Source organism: Diabrotica undecimpunctata, chromosome 3 (assembly GCF_040954645.1).
Source record: "Diabrotica undecimpunctata isolate CICGRU chromosome 3, icDiaUnde3, whole genome shotgun sequence".
Lineage (NCBI taxonomy): Eukaryota > Metazoa > Arthropoda > Insecta > Coleoptera > Chrysomelidae > Diabrotica > Diabrotica undecimpunctata.
Window position 1 is genome coordinate 23,223,005 of NC_092805.1, and position 16,602 is coordinate 23,239,606.

A 16,602-nucleotide genomic window follows, 5' to 3' on the forward strand; every position below is an offset into this window, starting at 1 on the left:
TATACGCCATTTTTGTGCCAATATTCCGAAAGCGTTTTCTACTACTCTTCTCGCTTTACAGAGCCTCACATTATAATTTTCCTTGAAAATATCTGTTCTGCTTTGACTGTATGGAAAGGGCCTCAACAAGTATGGTTTTAGTGCAAAGGCTTCGTCTCCAATTAAGACATGGGGGGAAAGTTCATTCTGGCCTGGGAGATTTTTCGGCTCAGGTACACCCATCTGATTTGTTTCAAATCTTCTTCCTATGTTGGAAGCTTCGAATATTCCACCGTCGCTGTTTTTACCAAAACCGCCAATATCAACTGAAATGAATCTATAATCTGGGCCAACAATAGCCATTAATACTGTAGAAAACTTATTCAAATAACACCAATAATTAGATCCTGTTTTGTCTGGACACTTGATAGTAACATGCTTGCCATCGATGCTACCAATACAATTTGGGAATCGCCAGGTATTTCTAAAACCTTCTTCAGATTTTTTCCATATTTCTGTAGTTGGTTCGGGCAAGTAAATATGTTGCAAATTTCTACATAAAGCTTCACAAACTTCTACAACTATGGCACTTACAGTCGAAAACCCGACTCTAAAACTATGGCCTATTGTATAAAATGTATCTCCGGTAGCCAGATACCTAAAAAAGAGTATTTTGTTTCAGGGGATGAGATTAAAAAAAATGGAGGAATCTGCGCGATACGTACGCTAAGTACATAAGAACTAATAAAACTAGAACTGGACAAGCGGCAAGCGATAAAAAAATGGATATGGACAGATCATATGGAATCGTTCAAACCGTTCCTAAATTTTGCTAAGACTGCATCCAATGTCACAGATGTTGATACACAAGAATCTGAAGCATTCCCAAATATAGAATCACCCGAAAATATATTAACGGATGAAAATTCCGCAGTACAGAAACCAACGTGTAGTAAAAATCTACTAACAACTCAGACAGATGATTCCCAGAATAAGATTCAACCCTCCTCATCGAAACCTACTCGAAATGAAGCTTCTAGGGTTACTCTTTCAAATGAAACTCCTTCTACAGGCAGAACAAACAGAAAACGCAATTCTGAGCCATCCACATCTGTGAAAGATATGATCAGTGATTTTGAGAGCAAAAAGAGAGTAGTGCATGATGCTACCGATCAACTGTTTTTGGCTCATGCTTCTACGGTAAAATCTTTCTCTCCTAGAAGGCAAATTGAAACAAAAATGAAGATTGCGCAAGTTATCATGGAGCAGGAGTTGCTTCAATTGGAGGAAAGTTCTTTGAATAGCCATCAATCTAGAGCTGAAAGTACAGACACCTATCGAAACCCCTCTTCCGTCGGAAGTATTTCGGTTGTATCCCTACCTTCACCAAATGACACTGCATTACCTAAACAATCGAATACTTCTGGGTTCTATGAAGTGAATTGTGAAAATAATTATGTTACACTACACAACTTGGCGCAGAGTTGCAACCAAGCAGCTTCTCATAATCCATCAGTTTCCAACTATGTCAATTCCTTTGACCCTTATAATACATAAAGTATATTTTAGAGTTATTTTGATCCTTATTCTCTTTTACTGTAGAAAATTAATGATATAAATAATGCCTGCAGTTTTTTTTCATTTTCTTACCTTAATGTTATGGCCAACCGTTCTTCGGGAGAAATAGCTTCTCGGTAATTCGTGTCTGATTTTCTAATATCATTTTCTACAAGGTGCAACAGTTCATCGAAACAATCTATTGTCATTCTAAAATAAATGTAGCATCTTTTATCGTCTTTTCGTAATTGAGGCATCAGCGTGTGATATTCCCCACATTTCAGTCTTTCTAGATTGATATCATGAACCCATTTTCTTCTTTTCCTAAGATTAAATTCATAATATAGTCCATATTGTTGTTTTAGGATAACTATAGATAATAATTTTACCTTGAATTGTCGTCCTCCATTGCTAACATTACAAGAGCTTCTTCTTCATCTGATGATGTATACATTTTTGTGAAGAATTGAGATCACTGAGTAGTATTCTTTGTTTTTCGTTGTCACCAACTCTTCTCAATACTAGACACATACGAGTATGACGCGAATATATTCGCTTCAATATGAAGTTCTTTACGAATTCCGTCAGGAATTCGACTGCGAACTTTCCGTCACGAATCCGCTGCGAATAATTCGCGTTGGTTTGGGGGAGCCTTAAATCAGGATTACATAGTAAATAATAATTAACTTGTAAAAATGAAGCCGCTGGGAGTAATACCAATTAATACTTTGAGAGTAAACGCTTTTATAATGAAAATAACAATAAACACGATCATCTACTGCAGAAGGGACATCAATTTTAAATTTAGTACAATTAATAATGACACGAGTATTGCTATATTTTGGTTTGAAGAAATCTGGCATTGTTGCCTGGACACTTAATTTATCTGGCCAAAACACTAATGTTGCAGTTACTTCAGCTAAATTATCTAAAGTTAAATAAAAGATCATGGATACTGTTGTTCGATGAATAAAAAACGTTGAACTTATTGCTGCAAATGTTAAAGCAGTTTTTATTTCTAAAAAGAAAAATAAATAGCCCAATTTTTTTGGATATCAGAACATTTTTTTAATACCTTTTTTATTTAATAAATAGTTAAAAGTATCAAAAGATACACGAGCAAGATCTGCTAATTGTTTATCACTTGTAACAGTCCCTTTAAAACGAATTTTATCACCATTAAATCGATTGTATGAAATATCAGATCCAACTGCTGTATCCACAAGAACTTTTTGTGGTGTACCACATTTTGAATGAATTTTTTTTGCTATTTATTTTTAATTCACTTTGTGGTACATTAATTTCAGTTTCAGTTTCTGCTTCACAAGAATTAGGTCCAAAAATAAATCTATTACAACACAGAATTGTTTCAACACTATCACAACGAACAAAAATATCAACTTGACATGCTTGGTCACTTTTACTCCTACCCGTACCAGCTACTGACTCTTGTATCATATCTTGTATCATATCACACTCATTTCACTCATTAAATTGGTTGCTATTTCTGACTCCAAATTCTTTAAATGCAGGTCATTCACAGAACTGATGGGCTTATTATCTATAATTAATGGTGATCTCTTGTATAAACAACGCTTTTTGTATATAGAGATGCATTTTGATTCAATTTATGCTCCAATTTTAATGAAAATATTGTTGATACATAATTAGAACTTAGCTTACTTTCTCCCTTTTTATCTACAATAAAATGAGCAATGCAGATTAAGTAAGAAGGTGACGATTTCATAATGACAACCTAAAGTAAACTTTAACTAATGTTCATTTTAGACTAAATTGCATAACTGTATCTTTTGTCAATCCAAACCTTTTAAAAAAACATACATCATATTGGTTTAAATTAATTAATTCTTTTCCTGTCAACTTTTGGGCGGCGTAATCCGAACTAAAAGAAATATTTAGCATTTTTTTCAATTAAAAAAAAATAAAATTGTAAACAAACTTGAACCAACATGAATATTACCGAAATTTACACTTTAAAGTTAACTTTAATTTAATGTTCACTTGAAACTTATTACGAAATCGGGCTTGAGGATGCAGAATTTGGGTTGTTACTTACTTCTGCTTTATTCTGATATAAATCCACTTTTCTCTTTGCATTAATTTGTACTTAGAAGTTGGAAACCAATAGAACTTGAATTAACTATTTTTTGTTCTATTTTTACAATTTATAACACAGCGTTTGCGAAATCGCATTTTCTTCAATAACTACTTATGAAATATGCTAACACAGTTGCAAGATTTCACCGCTAAACGCGCACGATCGTTTCTCGTATCCCCTCCAAATACTTGTACACAGCGAATAATAATGACGTAATGTCCAACCCATAAATAGCAATTCATGGTCACACAAAAATTTAAATTGGCGAGTTTTTAGGATTTTTTTAAAGTCTGTTTCTGAAATATTGAATTTATTCCATAGATCTGTATCATACTGTACATTATTATAAAATCGTGATTTCAAGTTTCGTAAACAAAAGAAACATCAATCTAAGAGAGAAATGAAAAAATGCTAATTATATTATATACTATAATATCTACTAACGACATTAAACAATGGATTTAGATATAAAAGGAAAACGTTGGTTTTGGGAAAAAATCAAATAGGAAAAAAATTCGACTGAGGCAAATTTTATGGGTTAAAAGCTAATCTATTTTTTTTAATTTGGGAAATATTTTGGTCTTAAAACGTTGTTGAATTATTCTCATTAATATTTCCTAAATTTTTATAAACCAATACGTAGTGGACGGTTTTGTCTTCTACGTCATTGGTAAGGTTTTAGTTAATGAAATAGACATTTGGAGAAGTCGAAAAGAGATGGAGAACCTACAGTGTGCGGCTGTCGTTGTATCGGAGGGTTATATTTGTACATAAGCGATACCTATTCATCGACAATACGGGTTTGACTCTCTTTGTCTTTGCTAATTAAAGACGACGACCAATCTTTCCAACCAGAGGTAACAAAAATCTTAATTTAATAAAACAGGAATGATTGCAGTTTGAAAACTCATAGAAAGTTTTTAAGTGAAAGACTTAACAAATATTCACCATTGATAAAAATTACTAAAAAAAAAAAAAATTCTCTAATAGTTCTCGTAAGTTTTTGTTGATCTGATAATTGCAATTCTTTCCCCATTTGAATTTCAGTTTCTTATAACTAGTGGCATTTGCTTTCGTGTGTTAAATTTAATTTCTCCTAATTTTTCGTTCATCCAGCGTTTTCTAGCTTCTTCGATTATGCATTCCATTGGTTTCTTCAGTTGATTATATTTTTCTTTATTTGTATTTTTATATTTTTGTTTTTCTTCTGTAAGTTGTATAATATCTGATGTTATCCAATCCTTTTTTACACTCAGCTTTTTTCTACTAACAATTTTTCGCCTGCATAAATTTCTGCTAAATACATTGTGTTCCGTATCTTACTAATATTTTTTGGTAGCTTCTATTAATGTTGGAGCAATCGCTTAATTCATTGGATGTTGGCAGATTTGACTTTTAAGCTTTGATAAATCCATTCTTGTAATTTTACTGTTTTTCTTCTGTTTCAATTTCACTAAATGTTGGCAAGAAGTAGCTTGTGGTCAGACATAGTCTGCTTTAGCATGGTACAAGTGGTACTAGTAGTTTTTATTGACCAGTTCATTCTCTTGATAGTGTTGTAAGAAAACGTCTTTCTTTTCTTTTATTTCATACTAAAATATTCATTTCATATTCTACTTTTTCGTTAAAATCGCTCATTATTAAGTTGACTTTGATAACGATTTTTGTCAGATCTTTTAAGCGTGAATAAAATTTCTCTATATTATTATCGATGTCGCTTGCTTGATAGTTTGAATAATATTTCTCCATTAGTCTCGATCCTCTGTTACATGTACTGCCTCAGTTTACTGTTTATTCAGAAGCTTTTTTGTAATGTCTGCCCATCGCTGTGAAGATCTGCCGCGTTGACGTTGACTCTGAGGTCTTCTTTGGACGACCAGCAGCTCCATCTTGTGATCGCTTTGATGGATATGACAAAAAACTTTAAAATTCTAGAGTAGGCAGTACTAGAGAGTCGCTGATTTGGTTTAATTTCATCTAGAATCGAGATATTCGTACGGCGAGCCGTTCATGGAATTCGAAGCAGTCGTTTTCATTTATCCTCATTTCAAAAGCGTCGATGTCTCGTCTATCTGATTCTGTGACTGTCAATATCTCACATTTATAGTCAAATATGTAAAAGATCAGAATTGAAATTTGCCTCTTCTTGTTTGTCATAGTAAATGACGAACACGTCATACCCCATTCAGTTCAGTCATTGCTACACAGGCTAGATGTATGCGTCTTTGAATTTCAGGTTCACAACTACCTGTGTTGTTACCTAGAGCTCCAAGATATATCGTAGAGGAGACTACCTTGCACCCCGCAATAGTTCGGGTTTCAGGAAAGTATTGTTGGTGATCAATAACAATAATTTTGATTTTGTTGTAGTTAACTATAAGTCCAAACTTGGCACTTTCTACCTCGAATTTTTTAATAAGTTAGTAATTTCTTCTCGAGAAGAGGCTAGAAGTTGTGGTGTCGTCTGCAAAAGGCAAGTTGGATATCTTGACTCCTTCTAGGTTTACTTCTCCCTCCAAACCATCCAAAGTCAAAGGTGTTATGACCAAAGCTTAAACAAATGATGAAAGATCTGATTAAACAAACAAGTACGATGATAAAAATTTTGACTACAGTGATTGATACACTGTCCAAATATCAAGGTTCCTTAAAGTGGCAATATGGAACAATAACGATCTAACCCAACATACCCAAGCCTTCATAATGAATAATAACATTTACATAGTGCTGCTATATGAAACCCACTTTACCAACCACATTTATTTCAAATATATGTATGGCATACGGCGGATCTGTAGTCATAATCAAGAAATCAATTAAATATCAGTAGTACAGAAAAACCACTAAACCCTATTAACAAGCCACCTGACTATCTGTTGTTGACTAGAAATGGCCATTAACAATAACAACCGTCTACTGCCTACTACAACATAATATAAAGAAAAAAAAATCAAACGGTTCTTAAAATCTCTTAGAAAAATATTCTTACCATGCGAGAACTACTATGCTAAAAATACACACTGGAGATATGGACTTATTTCTCCAAAAGAAAGGCAACTTTATATGGGTATTCAAAGAAACAATATTCAAAACATAGCTACGAGTAACACTACCTACTGACGTACCGACAGATATAAAGTACCAGATGTAGTAGATTTTGGTGTCATCATGGGTTTACCCACCAACAAAAAGCCTTCTTCTTGTTACGATATGTCTTTTGACCATTTTTTTGTTTTAATAGAAGCAAGTTTAAAAATCCTTAACACAACACCATCTCCTGCAATAACTATTAAATACACAAACTGGGAACAATTTAGAGAATTATTAACTAATAAATTAGAACTCAAAATCTCACTTAAAACTAACCTGGAAATTGACAATGCCATACCTTTACTAATCCATACAAAAGACTGCTTGGAAATCAACAATAGTCAAGGAAATAATTCGACCTTTTTATGAACTACCCAATAAAATTGTACCAAAAAAATTTTGCCTACCTCAGGGTACGAACATAGGGGTAGAAATAGGGGACAAAAACTATGGGGCGAAGATAAAAAACTATGGGGACAAAAACTATGGGGCAAGCAAAATAAACGCTACTAGTGCGTACGACACTCAGTTGGTTGTTGGAGAGCTGGGGTCGTGGATAAGTGAAATAAATGGGTTGGATTGGGGCAGCTACAAAAAAAATGAAAGGGTACTTACATAAATCTCCTGAACAAAATGAAATAAGATATGGCAGACAAGGTTACCTCTAGCTATTTAAATTTGGATGCCGCTTCGAAGAAAACTTCCTGCTGGAAAAAGAAAGAAAATTTCTTCTTCCCTAAAATCAAAAATACATACAAGGGTTAGGAGATTTTCTAAACTAAAATAAACAAAGGATCATAGAAACAAATCAAACGTTTATTTTTGTCTCATACAAACAGTTATCAAACATAAAAATGGCACAAAAAATATACTATATAAATAGTTGCCAAATACAGAATAAAAAACTTACATGTGTCCGTTTACAAACTTCGTTTACAAAGGGGTTGGAGATACTACAAAACTTACAAATGTTATCGCACAGAGATTAACCTTTTTTTTAAACAAACAAAACAAATGAATATCGAAAAGAACAAAGCTAGCTGTCATATGTTAACATTATATTAAAAAAAAAAACAATTAAAATGACAGCTGTTAAACCATAAAATTTACAATTTATTATTTATTACAAATCCTTTAAATTTTAATGAAAGCAATTATTGTTTTAGCAAAAAAATGTCTGTCTTTACTTTAAAATTAAAATGTTAATTGGTACCTGATTTCACTGTTTAGCACTTAACTTTCAAAAAAAACTTGTTAACATCTATGGGACTGGAGCTGCAAAGGACATAACTCTCAACTTGAATAAAAATAAACCATTTCCATACGTAGGCAGGAACGATTGGAACAGAAACTTGATGGAGGAAATCAAGCTGTCGACGGGGACATTCTATATAAACATTTTCCAAATTTCATCAGTGCCGGTGTACTGCACAAATCTTATGGGTGATTACTCTTATCTAAACTGCCACATTGCATAGAGTATCATCACCTTAACCGGTCTTAAGATATTACACAAAAAAATTGAATCGACTCGCGATTCAAAATCTCGTCTGTCTGCTCTGCTTGGGGCTTAAATGTCGACTCCTCGATGCCTTACATTTTACAAATTTCAACGCAAAATAAATTTCCCTTTACGTCTCACAGCTAGTTTTTGCCTACAAACTTAAAACAAACAATCTACCCTTTTTTGACCTCGTTCTTAGCAACGAACCGACAAAAAACTTCTTGAGTATTTACTTTTAAATTGGTTAACTGGAAATTTTTTACCTCACAATACATACAGAGAATAGGGGAATATTAATGTAAACAAAGACAAAAAATATTCTCAGTTAATACGTCTTAAAAAAACCGTATACCTGACTTGCAATATTATATTAGGGGACTCGAAACAACTTTTAAATATTCCAGTTTATTGCGTTTTAACGACAAAAGACAAAAACAGCTGAATACCAAAACTTGATATTTAGAATCTCAACTTAAAATGCCATAATATATTGATTGTTTTAAAATTCATTTGCAAACAGAAAAACGAAAATATTCCACCAAATTTAAAACGCTACAAAATCAAACTAAAAATTATTAAGAAACGTAGATGGCAGTTGACGAGAGCACCACAAGACAATCAGTTCTTCAACTCTCGAACTGAATATGATGCATGAATAAAAAATAATAAAGAAAAAGCCAATATTTTCCTTGAATATCAAAAGGGTTTTCAAATCACTTCCGGCAGAAAAACGTATTAATATACATATTGAAATCCAACTTTATCTAGAATCTTCCTATTAACTTAAAACTCCTCCAAAAAAATTTACATTAAACGAAGTTAATAATATCAAAAAGTGAGCAGCGTATGATCTTGACGTATACTGCTTATTAAGAACAGAGTATTTGCTCTTCATTTAGAGATTAGCGCATGTAATCTTAATTCCAAAACCCAGAGAATCCCCGGAGCAACAAAGTCCTACAGACCTATTAATCTGTTCCCTATAGAGTATAAAATATTGAAAAACTGCTCTTATCGAGAATGGAGCTAATTTTAATTGACAAACAAATAATTCCTCATCACTGGTTTGGCTTTAGGCCACAGTACGCTACCGCTGAAGAAATTAATCGGGTTTATTAACACGTACTCCAATCACTGAAAAACAGAAAATATTTCTCAGGAATCTTTTTAGACATCTCCCAGGCATTTTACAAAGTTTAAAATGATGCCCTTTATACAAAATACTCCAAAGCTACCAAGCGAAGATAACTGGGCCTTAAACTTAACGAAATATACTGGTTAGTAGGCCAAAAGTCAAAACTATCAATCGACATCAAAGCTTTGACATTATACAGGGTGAGTCATGAGGAACTTTAAATACTTCTAACATATGTAGAGTCCCTCAGGGAGCATATCATGTGGCCACTAAAAAATGTCAACTCCTCTTCTTTATTAATTAACAGGGTGATTTGTGTAATTGACCATTTATTTCATTTTACTGTAGTGTTTATACGGCTCATTTGATTTTTTTAATTTTTGCATGATACAGTACACTACTATCAAGCATTCGACTGGTATTAGCTAAACTAAAAAATTCCAGGACTGGCTTTGGAAAAATTAATTTAGGGATTCGTATTAAATATTAGACCCTGTATATATATTTTTTTTAAAATGCAATAAGTGATTTTCAAATTACATAAATAGCCTATGAAAACGACATATGCGACAATGTTGTCGCACTTTTATTAAATTTTTAGTGAACGATCAAATCTTACCAAAAATAGAACAACCATAATGAAGTATTAAATTATAAGGTAATTAATTTAAACAAATGTTATAAATTTCAAACATTTTAATTGAAATGATAAACTGAGTCACTGCACAACAAAAACAGTAACTACTAACAATAACGAAGAACAATTTAAAAAAAAACTAAAAATATGTACATAGTTATGATAAACCCATAAATTAGAACTGGAAAAGATACAATAATGGTAACAAAATAAAAATAATTCAAAATAGATTTTCGAAATGGAACCCTGCAGCCTGTACACATTTTTGTTGCAGAATTGTTAATTGACGTATTGAATTACGGATACTCTGGGGATCGTTTCTAGTATTATTACAACAATGTATAATTCTATCAATTAATTGTTGTCGGTTATTAATATTCACTGCGTAAACTAGTTGCTTCAATCGTCCCCAAATATGGTAATCAACGAGATTGAAATCAGGGGATCTTGAAGGCCACGAAATAGGACCTGCACGTCCTATCCACCTGTTGCCATAAACATTATTGAGATGTTGTCTCACTGCCAGTAAAAAGTGTGGGGGTGCCCCATCATGCTGAAAATACATCCCTCGGATAGCAACGTTCGCGTTGGCAAGCAAATTCGGCAAAATATTTTGTAGAAAGTTCAAATAGACCTGCCCTGTTAAAGGATCATCAAAAAAGTGAGGACCTACTAATTGGTTATTTATGACACCAATCCACACGTTAACCGAAAACCTTAACTGAGAACGACGTTCTCGAATAGCATGGGGATTTTCTTCTGCCCACACATGTGAATTTCGTGAATTATTTATCCCGTCTCTGGTAAATTGGGCTTCATCTGTAAATAGTGTCCTGTATAGCGTTGGTCGATTATTGTTAATCCATCTACAAAATTCCAACCTATCGATCTCATCTCCAGCATGTAGTCGCTGAACCATTTGAATGTGATATGGGTATAGATTATTTTTTTGTAAGACTCTACTTACTTTTGATTAAGTAACATTAAGTTCTCGACTTACTTGTCTAGTGCTTATTGTAGGGTTCATAGGAACGGCGTCCATAATGTCATCTTCCTGCGCTTCATCTACATGTCGCTCTGTTGTTCCACTAGCAAAAATTGCCATTTTCTCGCAAATAATTAAAAACTGACCCAAATGTTGGATGACTGGGAGTTTGACGATTAGGAAATCTTCTGCGATATTCTCTACTAGCAGCCCTACCATTCCAATTACAGAATCCATAAACAAATATTATGTCTGCATATTCTGTGGTCGAAAACTGATGTGGCATTTTGAACGAAAGTAACAAAAGCTCTACCAAAACTAACACAATTTACTTAACGTAGATATGACAGAAGAAATATGTATTCTTGTACACATAAATAACAATTGATAATGACAATAATGGCAATGGGTATAAAATATCAAGAAACGTCAAACGGTCAACGCCAACCTTCATTTTAAACTTTTTTAGAATTATTTTTATTTAGTACAGTTGATGCAATGTATTATTATTTGACATAAAATTTTGATCATTTACAATCAACAAAAACTAACACATACAAGAGGTTTGACTTTTTAATCAATTTAATTTATTATTTATCGAAAATAATGCCCCAATACGATCTATGAGTAAAAATTTAAAATTGAAAAACAATTGATTCTATCGTAGAGATAATACAAAGTGACAGTAAAGATGTTAATTTTCTACGTATTAGATTATGTTGTAGGAACTCATTTTAATTAAAATGTTTGAAATTTATAACATTTGTTTAAATTAATACCTTATAATTTGATACTTCATTATGGTTGTTCTATTTTGGTAAGATTTGATCGTTCACTAAAAATTTAATAAAAGTGCGACAACATTGTCGCATATGTCGTTTTCATTGGCTATATATGTAGTTTGAAAATCACTTATTGCATTTTAAAAAAAAATTTATACAGGGTGTAATATTTAATACGAATCCCTAAATTAATTTTTCCAAAGCCAGTCCTGGAATTTTTTAGTTTAGCTAATACCAGTCGAATGCTTGATAGTAGTGTACTGTATCATGCAAAAATTAAAAAAATCAAATGAGCCGTATAAACACTACAGTAAAATGAAATAAATGGCCAATTACACAAATCACCCTGTTAATTAATAAAGAAGAGGAGTTGACATTTTTTAGTGGCCACATGATATGCTCCCTGAGGGACTCTACATATGGTAGAAGTATGTAAAGTTCCTCATGACTCACCCTGTAAAGTTATACTAAAACACATTTGGAGTTATGCAATTTAACTATAGGGAACATCAGCTAGATCCAGTACTGGAATTCTTGAAAAATTTCAATCCAAAGTCCTCCGAATGATATCCAACGCTTCATGGTACATTCCAAACAAGACGTCGCACGAGACATCGAAACAAAAATTGCCAACGGAGGAGTCACCAAACTCTGCCAGCGATATGAACAGAGACCAACAGACTACCTCAATAATCTAGCTTAAAACTTAATGACACAACCAATTGGACGAAGGCTTAAACAAGAGACCTAAGCCGACATTAATTATAAAATAGTTGCAGAAGTCCAAAAAAATTTGGAAGCAGAAGCATAACCAAATCCTAAGACATATGTGACACTGTTCTAGAGCTAAGATATTCATATGAATAGGAGAAAGAACTGAAATTTTTCTTTCCATATTACTGGAACTAGCTGAAGATATCGAGTCATTAAAATCCATATTTGCCATAATTTTTTGTAAATTTTCTTCTCTAAAATGTTTTTAAAAGCAGAAATTATTTCTTGATCCATCATCGGTTGAAAGTGAAGTTGTATTGGCGGGCAAGAAATGGATTGTTATATTATTCCTCACGTTAGGTTTATGGGCAGAGTAGTTGTCAACAAATAACAGAACTTTTCTATTTTTTTCTGTCATTTTCTTGTCGAAGCCAATAAATTATTCCTTAAACAGGATTAATGTCATCCAAGCATTTTTATTAAAACTGTACTTTATGGGCAATGATCTTACGGATTTAAAACACCTTGGACTTTTTGATTTATAAATAATAAAAGTAGGGCAATTTATGCTTTCCATCGGCCTACAGCCTTTTCCCCTGGTTTACAAAATGCCAGATACATCGGCATCTTTTGCTTTTCCAACAATTTTTTTAAAGGGTACTCGTGAACGATTTTCCTAATAAACCAGATATCATTGAATTTTTAGAAAATTGTACGTAAAAAAATAATTTTTCCTTAAATCGGGATATTCCCATAACCGGTATTCTAATAAGCGGGTTCGACTGTAGTCCCGAATATTATTATAATTTGTCTTAAAATCCAGAAAGATTCAGTGGCAGTATGTCAAATTCCGTAAGTTTTTTGGCATTTCTCTGATGAATAATCATAAATAGATAAAATATTCTCTCATAAATGTAATAAATTTAAAAATCATATATTATATTGTTGAATTTTTCAATTGATTTTTAATTTTGTTAAGAAGGAAAACTTTTTTGGAGGCACATTTTTTTTATTGGTATTTATTTATTCCAATTAGTCATATTTTGTTGTTGCTAAAATAAATACTATTTGTCAAAATTTTAACATTTTGAGGTGTGCTGATATCCTATCAGAGATTAGAGATCAGGACGACACAAAAGAAGTTCTTTGAAGCATTAAATACGGCGAGTTGTCGACATCGGATGGACGGAGTCCATCGTGCGGGTTTTGGATATATCGGTGAACCACACTCGCATTACTAATTTCCATCCTTGTCCTTTTGCCGCTTGCTCTCCATGAGCTCCACTTTGTCTTCTATTTCCATTTTCCAATTTGGAATTAATTTTCAATCTACAGAAATCCGGAGATAATAAGTAATACTTATTCATTCAGGAAAAGGGTAGTTTGCTATTATAAAATTAATTAAGCATAGGTTTTGCATTTAAATATCTCAAAGCATGGATAATAGAAACAATATAGAAACTAACATAGAGCAAAAAACATTTAAAAAAAGAGATAAATCACTATAAATAAAGAATATATCGAAAAAAAAAAGATGAGCTTGGAAAAGTAGCTAAAGAAAATAAACAAATGGAAACCGAATTAAGAGAAATGAAGAAAATTATTGATTAGCTGGAAAAGAAAAAATGCAAGAAATAGTCTTCTTCTTTACGTGCCGTTTTCTCTAAGGAGTTTGGCAATCATCATCCCTATTCTGATCTTAGACGCGGCTGCTCTGAATAGTTTGATTGATGTGCATCCGTAACATTTCCTCAAGTTACGCAGGCATGAGATTCTTCCCTTTCCCATACTTTTCCTACCTTAGATATTTTCTTATATAATCAATTAAAGTACGTCGTATCTTTCACCATGTTCATGTATCTTTCAACAAAAAGTTTTTTATGAGTTTTAAAAAATTTACACTTGTAAACAAAAATATTTTATATAATTTGGTAGTTTCGTATGTTATTGCCTGCATAAAAATATTTATATTTTGTTAGAAACAATTATAAAATTTTATTGTAGACTTATCTCATTTATATGATCACTGGTTTCATCATATGCCCGGTATGAAATTAAGAATATAAAATTATTTCTAAGATACATAATATTGTTTTTAGGCACTGATGGAAAATAAAATAAAATTTTATTTTATTTATAAGAAAATGCATAAATATGTTTTGTTATTGATTGTTAGAGAAGAAACACCGTCTAATAGAAACGGGGACAATGTAATGAACGTATTCCCTGAATTGAACAACTCCATGACTGAAGAATCGACTGATATTAAGAGCAATTTCATAAATTCAGATGTTGACGATTCAGACTAAGATCCGGATTATGAGATGGATGAAGAATCTGCAGACTCATATGGTGAAGATATCATGGCTCAGTAGAATAATCTGACAAATAATATATACCGCATTAACTGTATCAATGAAAAAAAGGGGAAGGAAACGAGTGCGTGATCATGGTAGTTGAAAGTACAACATCAGCAAAAGAAATAAGCTAGCAGGAAAACAATATATTTCTAAAAATGCAAAATTAATAGCAAAAGAGCAGCAAAAGCAATAAAATGTCTGCCATCCTGCAAAAAAAAGTATTCCGAAAAATTTTCCATGATGATAGGCAGAACATATTTGACAAGTTTTGGCGTGAAGAAAATTCTGATAATTTCAAACGGCAATTTGTATCCAACAATATTGAAAAAAAAACCTGTTTCTCGAAGGTTGGTTACAAACCTAAATACTCCACGACGAAATGTAACGTTAGGCTATTCTTCTTTTTTTTTTGTTATAAGAGGTACTAAAATACCAATCTGCAAACATTTCTTCTTAAATACACTCTGAGTATCAGATATGTTTGTGAGAACCGCTTTAGCAAAAAGAACGGATACAAGAATCGTTGAATTATTCAAATATCTCAAAGATGTACTCGCTATAAAATAATAAATGTATAGATGACAATATAAATAAAAGTCTTATTGCGACAAAATGGTTATACGAAAAAATTTTTAATAAAGGATTAAACATATCCTTTTAAACAACCGTCTAATGGTACATGTGACCATTTAATATGAAAATTAAATAAAAGTACTGAGGATAAAAAAGGTGAAAAACAAGTAATCCAAACACGATATGAGGAACATCTCACTAAAGCCAGTCTCCGATATACTCTAAAAGTAGCTGATAAGGATATTTCTAAGGAAATTAATTCGAAGAAAATTACTAAAATGGTAGATTTACAAAAATGTTTACCAACCCCATTGTTCACAAATACTCAGTCGTTGTATTTCAGAAAATTATGGACATTATACCTCACGATATTAAACGCAACAGAAGGAAAAAGTCATTGTGCAATGTGGGATGAAACAGTTGAGCCTGTAAAATTTCTTCGCGCAGTTTCAGGTAGGCTTTAACTAACTCAAATTCAAATATAGAGGAACTTACAATATGGCAGATAATTGTGCAGACCAAAATAGAAACTTTACCATAGTTGCTATGTACATGTGGCTTATTCGCTGTGTCCCAACATTTAAAAATATAAATCACAAATTTTTATTAAAGGTAGGGATGGCGGTTTTTGACAAAACACCGGTTTTCGGTTATACCGGTTTTTTTTGCTTACGGTTTAACCTGGCGGTTATAACCGGCCAAAATAAACCGGTTTTTCCAAAAACCGGTTTTCGGTTTTTTTTTAATAAAATAAGTTACAAAGTTACATTTACAATGCACTTTAGTTTGCGATACTACATTCGACTCGATATCAATATAATCAAAAATAGTACTATCAAAAGAACATCAATATAAATAAAACACAATTTTTGATAAAACCATTTTATTCTACTAATTATTATATTTATTTATTATTTTATTATTATTATTATATATTTATTGATTATTATTAAATATAATATAGCGTAAGATTAATATATACATATTACAATAATATACAGTAAAAGTATAATATAAGTAGAATGAAATAATATTTTAAGTAAAAAGTATAGGTTAGAAGGTTATAAATAGGTTATATTATATGAAATGGATTTAGCATTATGTTGGCCAGTATTTTTCATGAAGCCTATGGAGAAAAACTCGTTCATATATATGTTGGTCGGTCAA